Source organism: Zingiber officinale, chromosome 1A, assembly GCF_018446385.1.
Source record: "Zingiber officinale cultivar Zhangliang chromosome 1A, Zo_v1.1, whole genome shotgun sequence".
NCBI lineage: Eukaryota > Viridiplantae > Streptophyta > Magnoliopsida > Zingiberales > Zingiberaceae > Zingiber > Zingiber officinale.
The window spans coordinates 108,997,897-109,014,440 of NC_055987.1; the positions used below are offsets into that span (position 1 = coordinate 108,997,897).

The 16,544-nt window shown below is 37.8% G+C and overlaps 2 long non-coding RNA genes across 2 annotated transcripts; both read left to right on the forward strand.

Moving 5' to 3' along the window:
- The first annotated feature begins 4,435 nt into the window (after positions 1-4,435).
- Positions 4,436-5,568, forward strand: LOC122028289. Its single transcript, XR_006124701.1, has 3 exons — positions 4,436-4,978; positions 5,067-5,147; positions 5,502-5,568. It is a non-coding gene; the product is annotated as an uncharacterized LOC122028289 (long non-coding RNA).
- A 5,345-nt stretch (positions 5,569-10,913) lies between these two features.
- LOC122028300 lies at positions 10,914-16,063 on the forward strand. The gene is made up of 3 exons (XR_006124712.1): positions 10,914-11,720; positions 12,074-12,135; positions 16,007-16,063. It is a non-coding gene; the product is annotated as an uncharacterized LOC122028300 (long non-coding RNA).
- The last annotated feature ends 481 nt before the right edge of the window (positions 16,064-16,544 follow it).

The following is a 16,544-nucleotide window of genomic DNA, read 5'->3' on the forward strand; positions in this document are numbered from 1 at the left end:
CGCCAGCAGGCCACTGATGCATCATCGACCTTCGTCGGCTCTAGTGAAAATCATGAAATCGTCGCGATTTTCCACCCTGGGCAACAACGCTAACATTGGCAAAATGACTCGATCATCGAACTGCAACCCAGTCGCAGATCTCTCTGTGACCTTATTGTCGGCAACCATCGGAGACAAACTCCGTTCCCTCAAAGCCTATGGTGTCGGCCATTGGGGAAGATCGCGACATAAATGCGATCTAGCCATGTGTTGGCAGCAAGCAACAAAACTCCATCGGAGCAGCAGCAATGTGTCCTCCGGCGAGCGACTTTGTCGCTGACTACATTCCTTTTTCGAGACGTTGTCACCGGCAAGCCTTTGTCGCGACACAGAGTCATCGACCTTGGCTTTTCTTGTAACACGTCGGTCGTGACTTCAACGCAAGGTTTTATCATGCATTTAGAAACAACTACGTGCTCTGATACCAATGTAGATTTATATTCTAAATGCATGCATATGATAGACGAATAAAATAAAAACGGTTAAAAACTTACAGCGATCTCCCGCAGATCCGCAATCGGCAATAGCGAAAACTCGTTGTTGGAAGAGCGATCACAAGATCAGAAAGCCCTCCGCAATTCTACAAACCAAATCCCACCGCCTCAGATGTTCTCCTCTTACTCTCGTCTCCAACGCACCCTGATTATCTCCCTTGATCCTTGGACGCATCCCCTTTATATAGGGAAATAAACCAGGGGCATAATGGACCTTTTCCATTATGAGTAGTGGGGAACATGGGTCATGTTCTCATATCCCCACTCTTCCCATTTCCAACAGTTACCACTCGTACATTTCACTTCCTGGAAAGATCTGAGGATCATTAATTGGGTAGTAGCCTACCAATCTTGCAAGAATGCTACAAAAGAAATGATCGCTTACGCATGTATGGATGAACACAGCATATGTTTGGATGTGAATGACACAAGAGATGGCCAAGTTATGGGGGTACAGATGCAAATGCAAAGATGGCTACGTTGGGAATCTTTACCTCCCTGATGGATGTAAAGGTACTAATTGAAAGCATCCTTTCTCCCCTCTTTCCAAGCTATGTATGCTAGCTACATGAATTTTATTTATGTGAAAGAAAAAATTGTAGATATTAAATATCATATAAAATACTTATAGAACTATTACAAATTAGAGCAAGAAGAAAGAGGCATTTATAATCTGACCTTTAATTTGGTGCAAGCTTGTCCAATATATACATTTCTTAATACTACTTAACTTGTTCCTTTTATATTAACGTTACTTGAATAAAAACTTTGGACTATTATTTTATATGAATGCAAATTTAATTTAGTAAAATAAATTTATATAACTTAGACATGAGAATTATTGATGTTTTTTAATTTTTTTTTTCAGATATCGATGAATGCAACTCTTCTTTGACTGTTTGCAATGGAATTTGCATAAACACAGAAGGTGGCTTCAATTGCATATGCCCTCCGGGAACATCAAGAGATCCTTTACATGGAGCATGCGTCTCTAGCGGAAAGAAAAAATCTTTTATTAGGTAAGACCTCAACTAAGTAGAATGTAAGAAATTAAATAGAGAGCATTGATTTTTGACTTAGTTTATTGTCATTATGTGATAAAATAAATTAATATAATAAAGCAAACTGAAAATGAAATGAATACAAGACATATATTATTAAAGATGGATCATTAAAAAAAAGACTAAGCTATTATAGTTGATAGAAATTTTGAAGCTTATATTGGTATGTGATGCAGGGGTTCTCCTTGGGGCAAGCATTGGAACAAGCCTTTTGATTTTATGCATATAATTGATCATCCTAACTAGAAAATGGAAGTTGCGAAATGAAAAGAAAATTCGACAAAGGAACTTTCATCAGAATCATGGTTTATTGCTCCAACAACTAATCTCCACAAGCCAACATGTTGAGGAGAAAACAAATATATTTTCTTTAGAAGAAATAGAAAAGGCAACCAATAATTTTGATGAAACTAGAATACTTGGAAGAGGAGGACATGGAATTGTTTACAAAGGAATTCTATCAAATCAACGAGTTGTTTCTATAAAAAAAATCAAAAACTGTTAAAAGGAGTGAGATCGACCAATTTATAAATGTGGTTGCAATTCTTTCTCAAATTAGTCATAGAAATGTAGTTAAGCTATTAGGATGTTACCTAGAAACTGATGTTCCTTTATTGATTGATGAATTTATTTCTAATGAGACTTTTTCATATCATCTTCATGATTCACAAGGTGATTCTAAATTATCATGGGATGATCGTCTCAGAATTGCAACAGAATCTACAGGTGCATTTGCCTATTTACACTCGACCGCTTCTATATCTATTTTTCATAGGGATGTCAAGTCATCAAATATTCTTTTAGATGATACTTTCAGGACAAAGGTATCAGATTTTGGATTATCAAGATTTATTCCTATTGATCAAACACATATAGTTACTGCAATACATGGTACCTTTGGATACTTAGATCCAGAGTATTATCATACTAGTCAGTTAACAGAAAAAAGTGATGTTTATAGCTTTGGAGTTATTCTTCTTGAGCTTTTAACGGGAAAGAAACCAATAAACTCAACAAATGATGGATCACAACAAAATCTAGCAATGAATTTCCTTCAAGCAATGAGAGAGAACATGTTATTTGATCTTATAGATGATCGTATTTTGCATGAAGGAACAAAGCAAGAGCTTCTTGAGATAAGTAGTTTGATAAAAATATGTCTAAGTTTGAAAGGTGCAGAAAGACCTACAATGAAGGAGGTTGAGTATAAATTACAAGGTATGCGAAAGACTAGGATGAAGAAAAGAGGAGTTGGTATTCCAGAAGGCAATGAAGAAAATGAATATTTACTCATTTTGTCGTCTCACTCTTCCTCAGAATTGATGGGCCAAATAGATCAAGGAAATTCAAGAAATTATAGCTTAGAAAAGGAAATCATGTGGTCACAAAATTACCCCCGATAAGTAGGTTTGTTTTAAGCATATGCAAGCATGTATAATTTGCATCCATTGTTATCATCTTGAACTTAGTACAAGTAATTCTACAAGTACTATACTATGTATAACTTGGTGTCTCTAAATAAAGATAAAATGAATTTCTAGTTTGTGATACTATCTTGTCTCTACAAGTTATCTCGCTTTGTAGATGAAACTATATTTTACTAATACAAACCGAGTGCCTTTCAACTTGTACTCAACTTTTTCCTTTTTTTTTCAAGTTTTGGAAAATGTATTTTTGGATCTTTTTCAATATTCATTGCATAGGTTAATATAAGTATTTGGAAGTATGATATGAACTAGATAAGATGTTTAAAGAGGAATAGTTTATATGATAAATTTTTGTACATAAATTTTCTTATTCCAATATTTTTCAAAAAAAAAAACATTTCAATGATTGAAGTATATTATAGTGATAGAATTGTGATTCATGGTTTGCTTCAAGTGTAACTATATCTAAAGTAAACCTATATTTAAGGATGGGTGACTTGACACCAAGTGTTGATAAGAGGATGACCAACAGTCTTAAAGATGAACATGAATGTGGATACGAATGTCTCACTAGCGATTTGGCCATCGAGAGCAACAAGATGGTCGGACTGAGGAGAATGAAATGTGGACTTTCCATAGTGCCTAAATTTTTATTCCCTTTTGTCATCTTAAGTAATTAATCTTTTGTTCCTTTGTTTAATTCCCCTCCTCTTTTTTCCATTCCCTCCTTCACCTCTCTCCCCTTCAATCCTGTACTTTCCAAGCAAAAATATTGATTCACTTAGCAATCCATATGTTTAAACCTATCCAAGGCAACACTAAGAGAGAAAATAGATCCAACAAGACTTGTAGGGGCAAAAGACATTCCACAATCCATGTAACAACTCAATTACGACCAAAATAAATCCAAATTTTGAGAGAGGCTTGAATATCTCCAAATTTTATTGTACCTTTATAAAATTGAGAAATTTGGAAACACTAGGAATCCAATTGAATAACTTCCATATGTCTAAATCCAAGGCAACCTTTATGAATCAAATTAACATTTCTCAATTAACATAAATGTGAATAAATTTAAAATTAGGCTCTGCCGTTGGGTATATCCATGTGGGCTAAGATCCTCCTCATCTTCTTTGATTTCTCAAATACCTTATTAATGTAATCTTGAAATAAATTTGGAATCATATATGATACATTGTGTAAAATACCGAAAAAAATGGCGAATAATAATAAGGGAATTTTCCGAAATTTTTAAAAATTTTTCTGAAAATTTTCAGAGACCGTATGACGAGTTTATAGGGATAAAAACGGGATCCGAGAAAGCCTGTTTAGGCTACCCATTTAAGCGAGGAAAAATTTATTTTTCTTTTTCTTTTTCTTTTATTTTCTTTTTCTTTTCTCCCTAGCCGAACTACTCCCCGACGTTTCCTTTCTCTTATTTCTCTCCCGATTCTTCTCTTCCGCCACAGATCCCTTCTTCTCCCCCTTTCCTTCTTCTTCCTCTTCTCTCGTGGACAAAAGGGGCAGCCAAGGAGTCTCGTTTCTTCTCTTCTCCTCTGTGCGCCGACACCGACCTAGCGCCGTCACCTGTGCCCTAGCTCACCACCGACGCCCTCTTCTTCTCTCCTCCTTCCATTCCAAGCGTCGCCGCCACACGGGACAGCGCCGACCTTCTCCACGCCGAGCCCTAGTTTCCCGATGTCGACTTCTTCCTCTCTGCCGCATCTCTGCACAATGCCACTGCCCCTCTCCGATCTCTTCTGTGCTGCCACCGACCACCCCAGTCCGACGCTGACTTCACTGCCCGGCGCCACTCCGATCGTCCTCTGCCCTAGCACCGGTCTGCCAGCCGTCCAGTGTCAGCAACCACCTTGTTATCAACCTGAGTCTTTGGTATTAAGGTTTCCAACAGCAGCTTCGTCGGATTCTTGGTCATCGCAGGCAATTAGAGGAAGAGGTAAGGTGCTCAGGTTGTTCTGGAAATTTGGTTATTGTTTAGATGTCGATTTCTTGAGCGTCATTTTGATCCAGACAGTGCATTGCAGGACGTTTCTTGATTTCCAACAGCTACCTCTGTCCCAACAACAAGTTGTCTTTGCTATGGATTTGTTGGGCTGTGGATTAAGGTAAGAAGTAGGGAAATTGGTTTGTATTGTTGATGAATTAGGTATGTGTTGAATTGGAGATGATATGGATTACTAGATGGTTAGTAGATCACTAGTTGATACATGATTAGTGTGATTGAATAGTTAAATATAAGTTTTGATCTTAGATGTAGATCATGGTTGGATTTGATTATTTTAGACGGATTATGCTTATTGCAAGTTCTAATTCGTATGGATTAGTTAAAGTTGATTGAGGAGTTGGATGATCCAATTAGAGTTTATAATTGGATTTGGATTTATGTTAGCTTCTCGAGGATTTGATTTAGTTAATTTATTTATATGTAATTAGCTAAATATGGATACCATGTATTACAGGACTGATTCAAGACGAGCGTCTTGACGTCGGATTTAGACTGGATATGATCCTTATATTGGAGGCGGGTACCTTGACTTATCTTTGATAATGTCATGTAGATATGTTTAGTAGGTTATAGCCTTTAGTAATAATTATGTTCGTTCTTGTTTTGATATGTCACTACAGAATACCTGTTACATGCTTGTTTGATCACCTGTTATACATTTTATGTTAATACCCACATGATTATATATATGCTCATACGGTAGTGACATACCATGCCTCATTATGCTCAGGACCTAGATTTTTATACCCTACATGACCTGTATACCTTAAGTCTTCAGAAATGTTTCAGATTGTCACCCGTACAGGGGTGGTGCTGTCGAAATTTCTTCAGACATGGACTTCCCCGGGACGTGACAATTTAGTAGTATCAGAGCGAGGTGTACGAGTTTTATTTCTGTGTTTCGGATTTCGTGTTTTAGTTTTCTCGATGTGACTTTTTCGAGTTTGGGAACAGGCAGCAACAGGACATCTCCAAGCTATAGGAGGTATGTTGGTATATTGTTATCATACATTTCTATTGGTATATGCATTATTGTCTATTATAGTTATGACATGTATTAGCACTTTATATTAGTTCTTGTTTAGTTGTTGTAGCATATATTGCATGGTTGGGTCAACCATTGATCATGGTCAACCTTAATTGAGATCATGGATTTTAGTGTCAGGAATTCAAAAGCTATATTAGCGCAATTAGTAGATGTTGTAAGGAACAACAAAATAATGAACTATAATTGCTTCACATAATTTATTAATAAACATTAATTCAAAGGGACTTTTAAAAGAATCTTATTATAAGTTTATTAATTTAGTACATTGTTGTCCAAAAGAATTGGAATATCCTAAATGATTGGTTTTCCTAAAAGTGTTGAGTTGGTTGAAGCTATTTTTGGTGTTTCCAATTTTCGTATATGTACACCACATTGCTGAATAATTGTAGCAAAAACATAAATTATATGGTCTCATGCTCGTCTATATTTCACTACTGTGCTTTGATGATTGAGTGTAGTAGGCTCTAAATGGTATAATGTGAGAACATAGGTTGACATTGCATGAACTCGTTTGATAGATTCTATAGATAGACAACTTGAATCATCTGGATTTGAAGTATAAAGGTAGGTTATATAGAGAGACCTAAACAATTATACATGACATATTTAAAATGATCATATTGGATGACTATTTTATTAGAAGAACTAATTGAGACTAAGGTGAATATTAAAAGAACCTTGGATTGGCGTGTTAATTGTTGTGCCTAAAGAATTAGTCAAGGTTATTTGAAATTGAATTATTGATTAAAGATAATTGTTCACCATAGATAATAGTGTAATCATGTAGTCTTGGTGATGTTGTATCTTACTGAACCTCAACTACCTTCTAATTCCATCTGCTCGAGTTGTTTAGCTACCATTGTAGTATTGTTGACTTCCAATAATGTGCATATAAGTGGAATAGACCAAGCTTGGAGATGGAAACATTGCCCATTTCACTTTGAAGCAATTGGACGTGGATGAGTAAATTGGATTCTCTTTATAAAATGAGGGACAATGTCTTGGGTTGTTAAAAGTTGAGAATTTTCTAAGTCCTTATTCCAATAATTATGTCTCATACAGAGAAATTGCATTTGAATTTCACCTGGACCAACACGCTGAGTTTGATACTGCACTTCACATCAATAGAAGTGGAGATAAGGAATAGGATAAGTAATTCAATACAACAATTGGATAAATTGGGACAGTAAGGCTACACATTGACCTACCAAATTTGGTTTTGATTAGCTGGCACAAGAGTTGCTATCTCGTTGACAATTGATGTAGTTACTGCACCTTAGAAGAACAGAGCAAGAGTAGAAAAGGAATAGAATTATTGAATTCTACTGCTGAGCAGAACCGAGCACTGAAGTAAAGTTCCAAGTGGAGCACTTAGTCTTCTATTGCCGTTAGGTGTTCCAACCTCCTCAAGCTCGCAATGGATATTGTTAGATAAGATATTGTGATCTATTGTTGTTTTCTGATGATTAGGCTGCTTTATTTTGGATTGTCTATGATTGTTATTTTCCTGCTTGGTACTTATGCTTGATTTTTGAGGTATCACGCTGATTTATACTTGTGTTATGAGTGTTGTCATAGGGTTGGTCTCTTGATTGAGCTAATATGCTGATTATGCATGTCTACGTTGTGTGTATACATGATTCTATCTATGTTGAATGTAGAATGATGAGTGTCTACATTATGTTATTGGTTGTATTACCTTGTCAACTAATTCTCCTATTGGTGGGTGACCGACCCACTACGATGTTGAGAGAGCTGACAATGGATTTGATTTGCTTACTAGGTTGTTACATCTTTGACTGCCCACAGTGATATGTGGTAAAGTGATCTTGTACAGTCTCTAGTTGGATAGTTAGATGTCTTGGTCACTTATGGATTGGTTGTGGTGGAGCATTGCTCCCACATGTTATGGATTGCCTGTAGCAGAGCATTGCTCCCATATTTATTGCAGATACATATTACGGATTATTTGTAGTGGAGTGTTACTCCACATATTGAGGATTTCTTATGGTAGAGCGTTGCTCCCACCTATGTGGTATTTCTTATGATGGAGCGTTGCTCTCACACTGGAGGATCTATTCTTTGGTGATTTATATTGTTTGTGATTAGATTTCAGACTTATTGTCAGGGATCTTATGGTTAGGAATGTCTTTAGTACGGACATTGTGAGTTCTTGATTTTACCATTAGAGCTTGCGGAGCCTTAGATGTTTTCAGGGACTCGATGATTTTGGTATTCCTAGGATGTTTCGATCGATTTCTATTGTCTTGTTGATGATGTTGTGATCTATTTCGGATCCGAGGTGAGTCACGTACACCATCTTTGCATAGTTCTATAGATGTTTTGATGGGAACATCTTTATGCGAAGTTCAGCAGTGCGTTTTGGGATTGTCTTCTGTGAGATTTTTGGGACACATGTTACCAATAGGGAATACTGTGGATCCACAGGAGATAGAGTTTGTTACCATTGGGTAGTAGTCGCAGTCTATACAGGAGACTCGCAACTTCCTTGGTCTGGCTCGATATTACAGACGGTTCGTCAAGGGTTTCTTCCACATAGCCATGCCACTAACACGCCTGACCAGGAAAGACGTGAAGTTCACGTGATCCGAGGACTACGAGACCAGCTTCCAAGAGCTGAAGCGGAGATTAGTGTCAGCTCTAGTTTTGATTTTACCTTCTGGAGAGGACGGATTCGTGCTCTATACCGACCCATCTCTTTAGGGTTTGGGCGCTGCTCTGATGCAGCACAGTAGAGTAGTCTCCTATGCTTCTCGTTAGTTGAAAGAGCATGAGAAGAATTACCAGTACATGATTTGGAGCTGGCCGTAATTATTTTTGCCTTGTAGATTTAGCAACATCATTTTTATGGTATTACATTTGAGATTTTCACTAATCATAAGAGTCTCAAACATATTTTCACCCAGAAGGAATTAAATCTCTGACAGAGGAGATGGATGGAGTTCCTGAAGGATTATGATTGCACCATTAGCTATCACCCGAGGAGAGCTAATGTGGTTGCTGATACACTCAGCAGGAAGTCCAGAGGGACTTTGGCTTGCCACCGAGTTTCAGTCACAGACTTGGTTCAGGGTTTCTCCGGGTTAGGCCTTCAGGAACAGGGACAGACAGAGCAGGGTATTCTGGTTACCATGGTTGCTTAGTCGTCGATCAGGACGAGGATCCGAGAGGCCCAGGCTGGTGATCAGCATTTGCAGTTCACTGGCAACTAGATAGCTTCTGGGAAATAGACCGAGTTCACACGAGATGATGAGGGTATTATATACTTTCGAGGCAGATTAGGCGTACCTTAGTCTCACCTGGTCTTGTAGGAGCTACTTCAGGACGCTCATCGCTCTCGATTTGCGATCCATCCTGGTGGGACTCGCATGTGTCAAGATTTGAGGTGTTCCTATTGGTGGAACGGAATGAAGAAAGACATCGCGAATTTTGTAGCTAGATGTCTTGTCTGTCAGCAGGTGAAGGCTGAGCACCAAAGACCTGCCGGATTACTTCGGCGGATTCCTATTCATGAGTGAAAATGGGAACACATTACCATGGACTTTGTAGTAGGTTTGCCGAGGACACGACGAGGTCATGACGCAATTTAAGTAATCGTTGATCGATTAACCAAATCCACACACTTCTTAGCGATCCGGAAGACTGATTCCCTGGATCGATAGGCAGATTTGTATTGCCGGGAGATCATCATATTACATGGTGTCTCATTGAGTATTATTTCGGATAGAGACCCCCGGTTCACGTCTCGTTTCGGGCAGAGTCTGCAGTAGGCCGTATGCACTCAGCTCTGTTTCAGTACAACTTTCCATCCGCAGACAGATGGACAGTTAGAGCGGACCATTCAGACTCTAGAGCACTTGCTTAGATCATGTGTATTGGATTTTGGAGGCAGTTGGGAGGACCATTTGCCATTGGTAGACTTCACCTACAACAACAGCTTTCATTCGGTTGTCCAGAGGGCACCGTTTGAAGCGTTGTATGGTAGGCCTTGTCGGACAACCACCCTCTGAGATGAGGTTGGGGAGGCCCAGCTGTTGGGACCTCATAGAGCTCAGCATGAGGTAGAGTTGGTCCGTACTATCAGACGGAGGATGTCAGAGGTGCAGGACCGCCAAAAAAGTTATGTAGATCAGAGACGCAGACCTCTGGAGATCTCTATAGGCGACCATGTATTTCTGTGAGTTTTACCCACCAAAGGGGTGAAGAGATTTGGCCTCAGAGGTAAGTTAGCTCCGCGATACATTAGCCCTTTCCAGATCCTGGAGAGGATTGGAGCAGTAGCTTATCGGCTGGCATTACCACCGTCCCTGGCAGGCGTCCACGACGTATTCCACGTATCTATGCTGAGGAGATACGTACCCGACCCGACACATGTGTTGACAGATATCCCAGTTGTCATTCAGCCTGACGTCACCTATGAGGAGGTTCTGGTACGAATTCTAGACTGGAAAGAGCGTCAATTGTGGAACAAGACTATCCGACTAGTTAAAGTCGGATGACAACATCATTCGGATGAGAAGGCTACCTGGGAGCTCGAGGATACGATCCGAGCTCGATAACCCCCATCTTTTCACTTGAGGTGTGTGAGTTATTTTCTGTTCAGCATTTATACTTTCTATTTGTTGTTAGCACTTGTTGATGGTAGATAACGAAATTTGAGGACCAAATTTTTATTAGTGGGGGAGAATGTAAAATACTCAAAAATGACGAATAATGATAAGGAAATTTTCTGAAATTTTTAGAAATTTTTCTAGAATTTTTTGAAGATCGTATGGACGAGTTTATGGGGATAAAAACGGGGCCAAAGAAAGCCTGTTTAGGCTACCCATTTAAGCGAGGAAAAGTTTATTTTTCTTTTCTTTTCCTTTTTCTTTTCTCCCTCGCCAAACTACTCCCCGACGGTTTCCTTTCTCTTATTTCTCTCCCGATTCTTCTCTTCCGCCACAGATCCCTTCTTCTCCCCCTTTCCTTCTTCTTCCTCTTCTCTCGTGGATAAAAGGGGCAGCCAAGGAGTCTCATTTCTTCTCTTCTCCTCTGTGTGCCGACACCGACCTAGCGCCGTCACCTGTGCCCTAGCTCACCACCGACACCCTCTTCTTCTCTTCTCCTTCCATTCCAAGCGTCGCCGCCACACGGGACAGCGTCGGCCTTCTCCACGCCGAGCCCTAGTTTCCCGATGTCGACTTCTTCCTCTCTGCCGCATCTCTGCACAACGCCACTGCCCCTCTCCGATCTCTTCTGTGCTGCCACCGACCACCCCAGTCCGACGCTGACTTCACTGCCCAGCGCCACTCCGATCATCCTCTGCCATAGCACCGGTCTGCCAGTCGTCCAGTGCCAGCAGCCACCTTGTTATAGACCTGAGTCTCTGGTATTAAGGTTTCTAGCAGCAGCTTCGTCGGGTTCTTGGTCATCGCAGGCAATTAGAGGAAGAGGTAAGGTGCTTAGGTTGTTTTGGAAATTTGGTTGTTGTTTAGATGTCGATTTCTTGAGCTTCATTTTGATCAAGACAATGCATTGCAGGGCGTTTCTTAATTTCCAACAGCTACCTCTGTCTCGACAGCAGGTTGTCTTTGCTATGGATTTGTTGGGCTGTGGATTAAGGTAAGAAGTAGGGAAATTGGTTTGTATTGTTGATGAATTAGATATGTGTTGAATTGGAGATGATATGGATTACTAGATGGTTAGTATATCACTAGTTGATACATGATTAGTGAGATTGAATAGTTAAATGTAGGTTTTGATCTTAGATGTAGATCATGGTGGATTTGATTATTTTAGATGGATTATGCTTATTGCAAGTTCTAATTTGTATGGATTAGTTAAAGTCGATTGAGGAGTTGGATGATCCAATTAGAGTTTATAATTGGATTTGGATTTATATTAGATTCTCGAGGATTTGATTTAGCTAATTTATTTATATGTAATTAGCTAAATCTGGATACCATGTATTATAGGACTGATTCGAGACGAGCGTCTTGACGTCGGATTTAGACTGGATATGATCCTTATATTGGAGGTGGGTACCTTGACTTATCTTTGATAATGTCATGTTGATATATTGTAACGACCCAAATTTCCTCATTTTGAGCTCCAAAAATAATTCAAAAATATTTTGAAATGCTATAGAAAAATTCTAGAGATTTTTAGAAATTTTTAGAATATTTTTACATAATTTTTTGAGTTCGTTTGGTATTTTTACCAAGAGGAAGAAGTAAAAAAATAATAATAATATATGTTGAAGTCGGGTTTTGAACCCAAGATCACGGACCCGAACCCGAGTCTTAACAAACTCAGCCCAACCATCTGGTCTGCGGGTATTTTGTTAATCAAGAAGGGAATAAAATATATATAAGGTATAGTTGGAAATGAAGATAACCTTAAGTATAAGATTTAAATTCTTTTCCCTAAACCTAAAATTTCTCCCGAAATTCCCTTTCTCCTCTCACGCGGCGTCGGCGCTACCTCTTTTGGGCGAAACAGGACCGCATCTAGGGCACGATTCTGGTGGCCGATGAGGGGTTCTCCGGAGGTTCTTTACCAGTGCAAGGTTTCCCTCGTCGAGGCGGAGCCGCGGGCACAAGAAGAGGGCGAAAGCTTGCAAGTCTCCGAACCCTAGAGTTCTTTCCCTTCCGGTTGTAAGTCCTAAAAGCAAGGGTAAGTTGCTTACTCACCTGCAGTAAGGGTGGTTTTCGAACCTCGAATTCATTCTTTGATTTCGGTAGAGTTTGTGGCTTTAGAATTTCTTGCCGTGAATTGAGGTTTCAGGCTCGTTTTTCTTCTTTGCATGTATGTTGTAACATGTTAAAGATTTTGTTTGCTGCCGTGAGTTAGGGTTTCATATATGATTTTTCTTCTTCTTTTTTATGGTATGCCGTGAGTTTCATAGAGAAAGCGGAAGGGATTTGATCAGATTGAGTTTCCAATTGATGATGCTAATACTTCTCTTAATTAGGTTTCTTTAGTGGTTGCTCTTCCTTGATAACTCATGATGCCAATAATTTTTATGCACCGTTAGGATTTTAAAGTAGATCCTTTTATGAAAATAGGTTAAAAGTTATGCATTTTCCAGAATTGGATAGTTTAGATTTAGCTTAAGTTGATGTGGTTCATGTATATAATTGGACATGCAGCAATTAGTTTAGGTGTTAAGTGTTTGGGCTTTGAGATTTTGTTTCCATACTCAGAAAGTTGCTAGGTTGTTTAAGCATAGCATAAGGAGGTTAGGAAATAATGGAGAACAGTTTGGGTTTCTAAACCTTCAGGTTTGCGTGGTGGTGTTGTAATCACACCAAGACTATTTAAGTAGTGCATAGATTTATTTTCATTAAACAATATCAGGTAGTTTTGCTTAAGTTTGTTTAACATAGATCATACCCTAAATTAGTATGTAGCAACCGGTGATAAAGTGTTAAATACTAGAGAATTTGTCTTCCCTGTCTAGTATAGTTGTATTCTGTTTTGTTGTTGAATGAAAATTTAAAGATGTCAGTTCTATGGTCGGAATCAATGATATATTGTAATGCACAGATTTATGAGGTATTCGATTTAGATTGTTGTTAAGCATACAGTACTGATCTTTGCATATTATAGTAGTACAGATTTAAGTTTCAATTCAGCAAGTTTGATTTTTTAAGTTTCAATTCAGCAAGTTGATTTCTTAAGGTTCAATTCAGCAAGTTTCATTTCTTAAGGTTCAATTCAGCTAGATTGATTCCTTTTGTTACAAATTCAGCAAGTTAGTTAATCTAGTTTTCTTCCAACAAGTTAGTTATTTTTAGTTATAGTTTTCTGTGCTATGCGATGTGCACGAATAGCATACATAGTGTATTCTGTAGCTTAGTCGTTCTTACTAAAACTGGGCACAAACAACCATACATGGTGTATTTTTGTAGCTTAGTTTTCCTTGTTAATTCCATGAACATGATTAGCTTTAAGTTTAGTATTTTAACCTTGGATTTTCCATGAGTTCCGAACAAGAACAGCCTTGGTTTCTTTTAGCATGCAGTTGTACTATACTTGCTAATTCCATGAATATGCTGTAAGAAGAGTGGTTGCTAAGGATAAGGATTTAGGTTTTTCCTTTTTACTCTTAAAGCACATGCTGTTAAGAAGTGTGGTTGCTAGGGATTTAGTTTCCTTCTTTAGTTTCAGATTTCATGGAAACATTTCAGATGTAGATATTCAGTTTTAGTATATATATATCTATGCAACGAACTGTTTTTTTTTATTCCAAGTATAAAGTTAGATTTTTCTTTAAGCTTTTAGTTTTTCTTTGTTCTGCTATTAGGCAATGAACATAGAATGGCTTGGATTAAGTATTGGTTTATTAGGCTAATTGGAGGTTGATCCGGCAGTGATTTTGGTTTGTTTTATGATGAAGTAGGTAGAGTAATCTCTTAGTGCAGAAGTGTGAATGAAAGAGTGAAGAGGAGCATACGTAATATGTTGTGTTGGTGAGTATTATGTATTAAGACTAAAGATGATTTGAAATGATGTTATGGAGATTTTTGGTGCAATTATATCAAGCAGTCGAGGCCAACTAAGTAGCTTTAATATTCCAACAACATGCTTAAGTTAAGTTGATATCGTTTGTCAAGTAGATTAAGATTAATTAAATACTTATCAATCAAGTCAAGGGTGGTTGGATATTTGACAATTGAAGAGGTCTAAGTAAGTTAAGATTGATACGATACTTTATGGATTGAATTGGGTCACACCTTTGTGAGAAGTTGAGGATTGTTTCTTTAAACTTGCTGCCGTGAATTACAAAGGAAGAAAATAAAGTATAAGCTTAGAACCAATAAAAAAACAAGATCTTATTCCAGTAGCTGGGACTTAGCTTGTTTTTCCTTGTTTCCGGATCAAATTGGTCTTCTTCTTTTAGTTGTTTTGGGAGATCTTTGTGAAGGGGTAAGCTTTGAATAAGATTACATAGGTTTGCTTTAAAAGTTATAGTGCAGAATTAGTTTTGTTTTTTTTTCTTAGCAAGTGCAAAATTTTGATTAGCATAAAGTAGTGCAGATTTTTGTTAGTTATGTATGCAGATTTTTATAAGTGTAGTATGATGATTTTGTTTTCTTTTGATTTAAGATGTGCATGAACAGAATATAGCATATACATATATATACATAGCATGTAGTTTAAACTATCCTTGCTATAATGAGTAGTTATAAGTGAGAAAAGACCAAGGTCTTAAATTGATCCTAAATTCCAGAAGTTTAGGATTAAAAGCACACTAAGTGTTTGAATAAATGCCAAGGCATTTTGTTATAAGAGAATTAAAGAATAACAAGTATAAAGAAGTTATAGTTAAGAAGAAAATAAGTATTTTACTTTTTAATGGCATGTACCGGACACAAGGTCCATTGGGTGGGCTCCTAGATCGCCCCTAGGTACAAGATCGCCTAGAAGTACCTTAGTAGTTTCGGGATTAGCTACCTCGACTCATATTAAGGATGCGCGCAAATTGGTACAATGCCGGGCCCAAGAGAAGTTGATTATTATTTTAAAGTAATAAAATATAAGTTTTGAAACAAATGAAATAAGCTTCATTTATGCTTAGAATCAGTAAGTTTAGTTCTTTTGAATTCTAGCATGCAGTATTAGTTTTGTTTGTTTCCTGATTTGATATTTAGCATGATTAGCTTTATCTACTAGCATGCAGTTTTATCCTTGTATAACATGATTAGTTATTGGAAATACATGAGTAGGTTCCTTAGCTTTTCTTTGCTATTAGTTTGACATGAGTAGTTATGTTTATGCTTAATTTTCTTTTAGAGCATATAGTTTCTAGTTCTTTCTGTATACATGCATATTCGTGTTTTTGTGAGTTAGATAGCGCTTACTAAGCAAATTTTGCTTATAGATTGCACTTCCTCTTACTGCAGATATAGGAAAGGAAAAAGATATAGAAAGGAAGGCGACAAGGAGGTGTTCGAAGGATGTGTGATGCTAGGACTATGGAAGCCTTGGGACTAGGAAAGAAGTTTTATTTTAGTTTCCATTGTCTTTTGCTATGTTAGGAGTATTTGAGATAGTATTTGTTATTTTGATGTGATTATGACATAGTAGAAGAATTGTAATCTTGTGTGATGATTTCTGGTGTTGTTCTCTTTTGTTTTGGATTTATTAAACTGCGTGAGAGTCTGTTACATGTTTCAGCTACCTGTGGCTGTGTATATTATGTATGTATGTCAGTTTAAAGTCACCGGTACAGGGGAGATTCTGTCGAAATTTTTCGGTAGGGTTTCCTTGTGATTTTAATCATATCGGTTAAGTAGAGTTGGTAGTTAAGTAACGGTCACTCTTAGGTAGTAGTAGTAGTAAGAAGGGATGTCGTTACATATGTTTAATAGGTTATAGCCTTTAGTAATAATTATATTCGTTCTTGTTTCGATATGTCAATACAGGATACCTGTTATATGC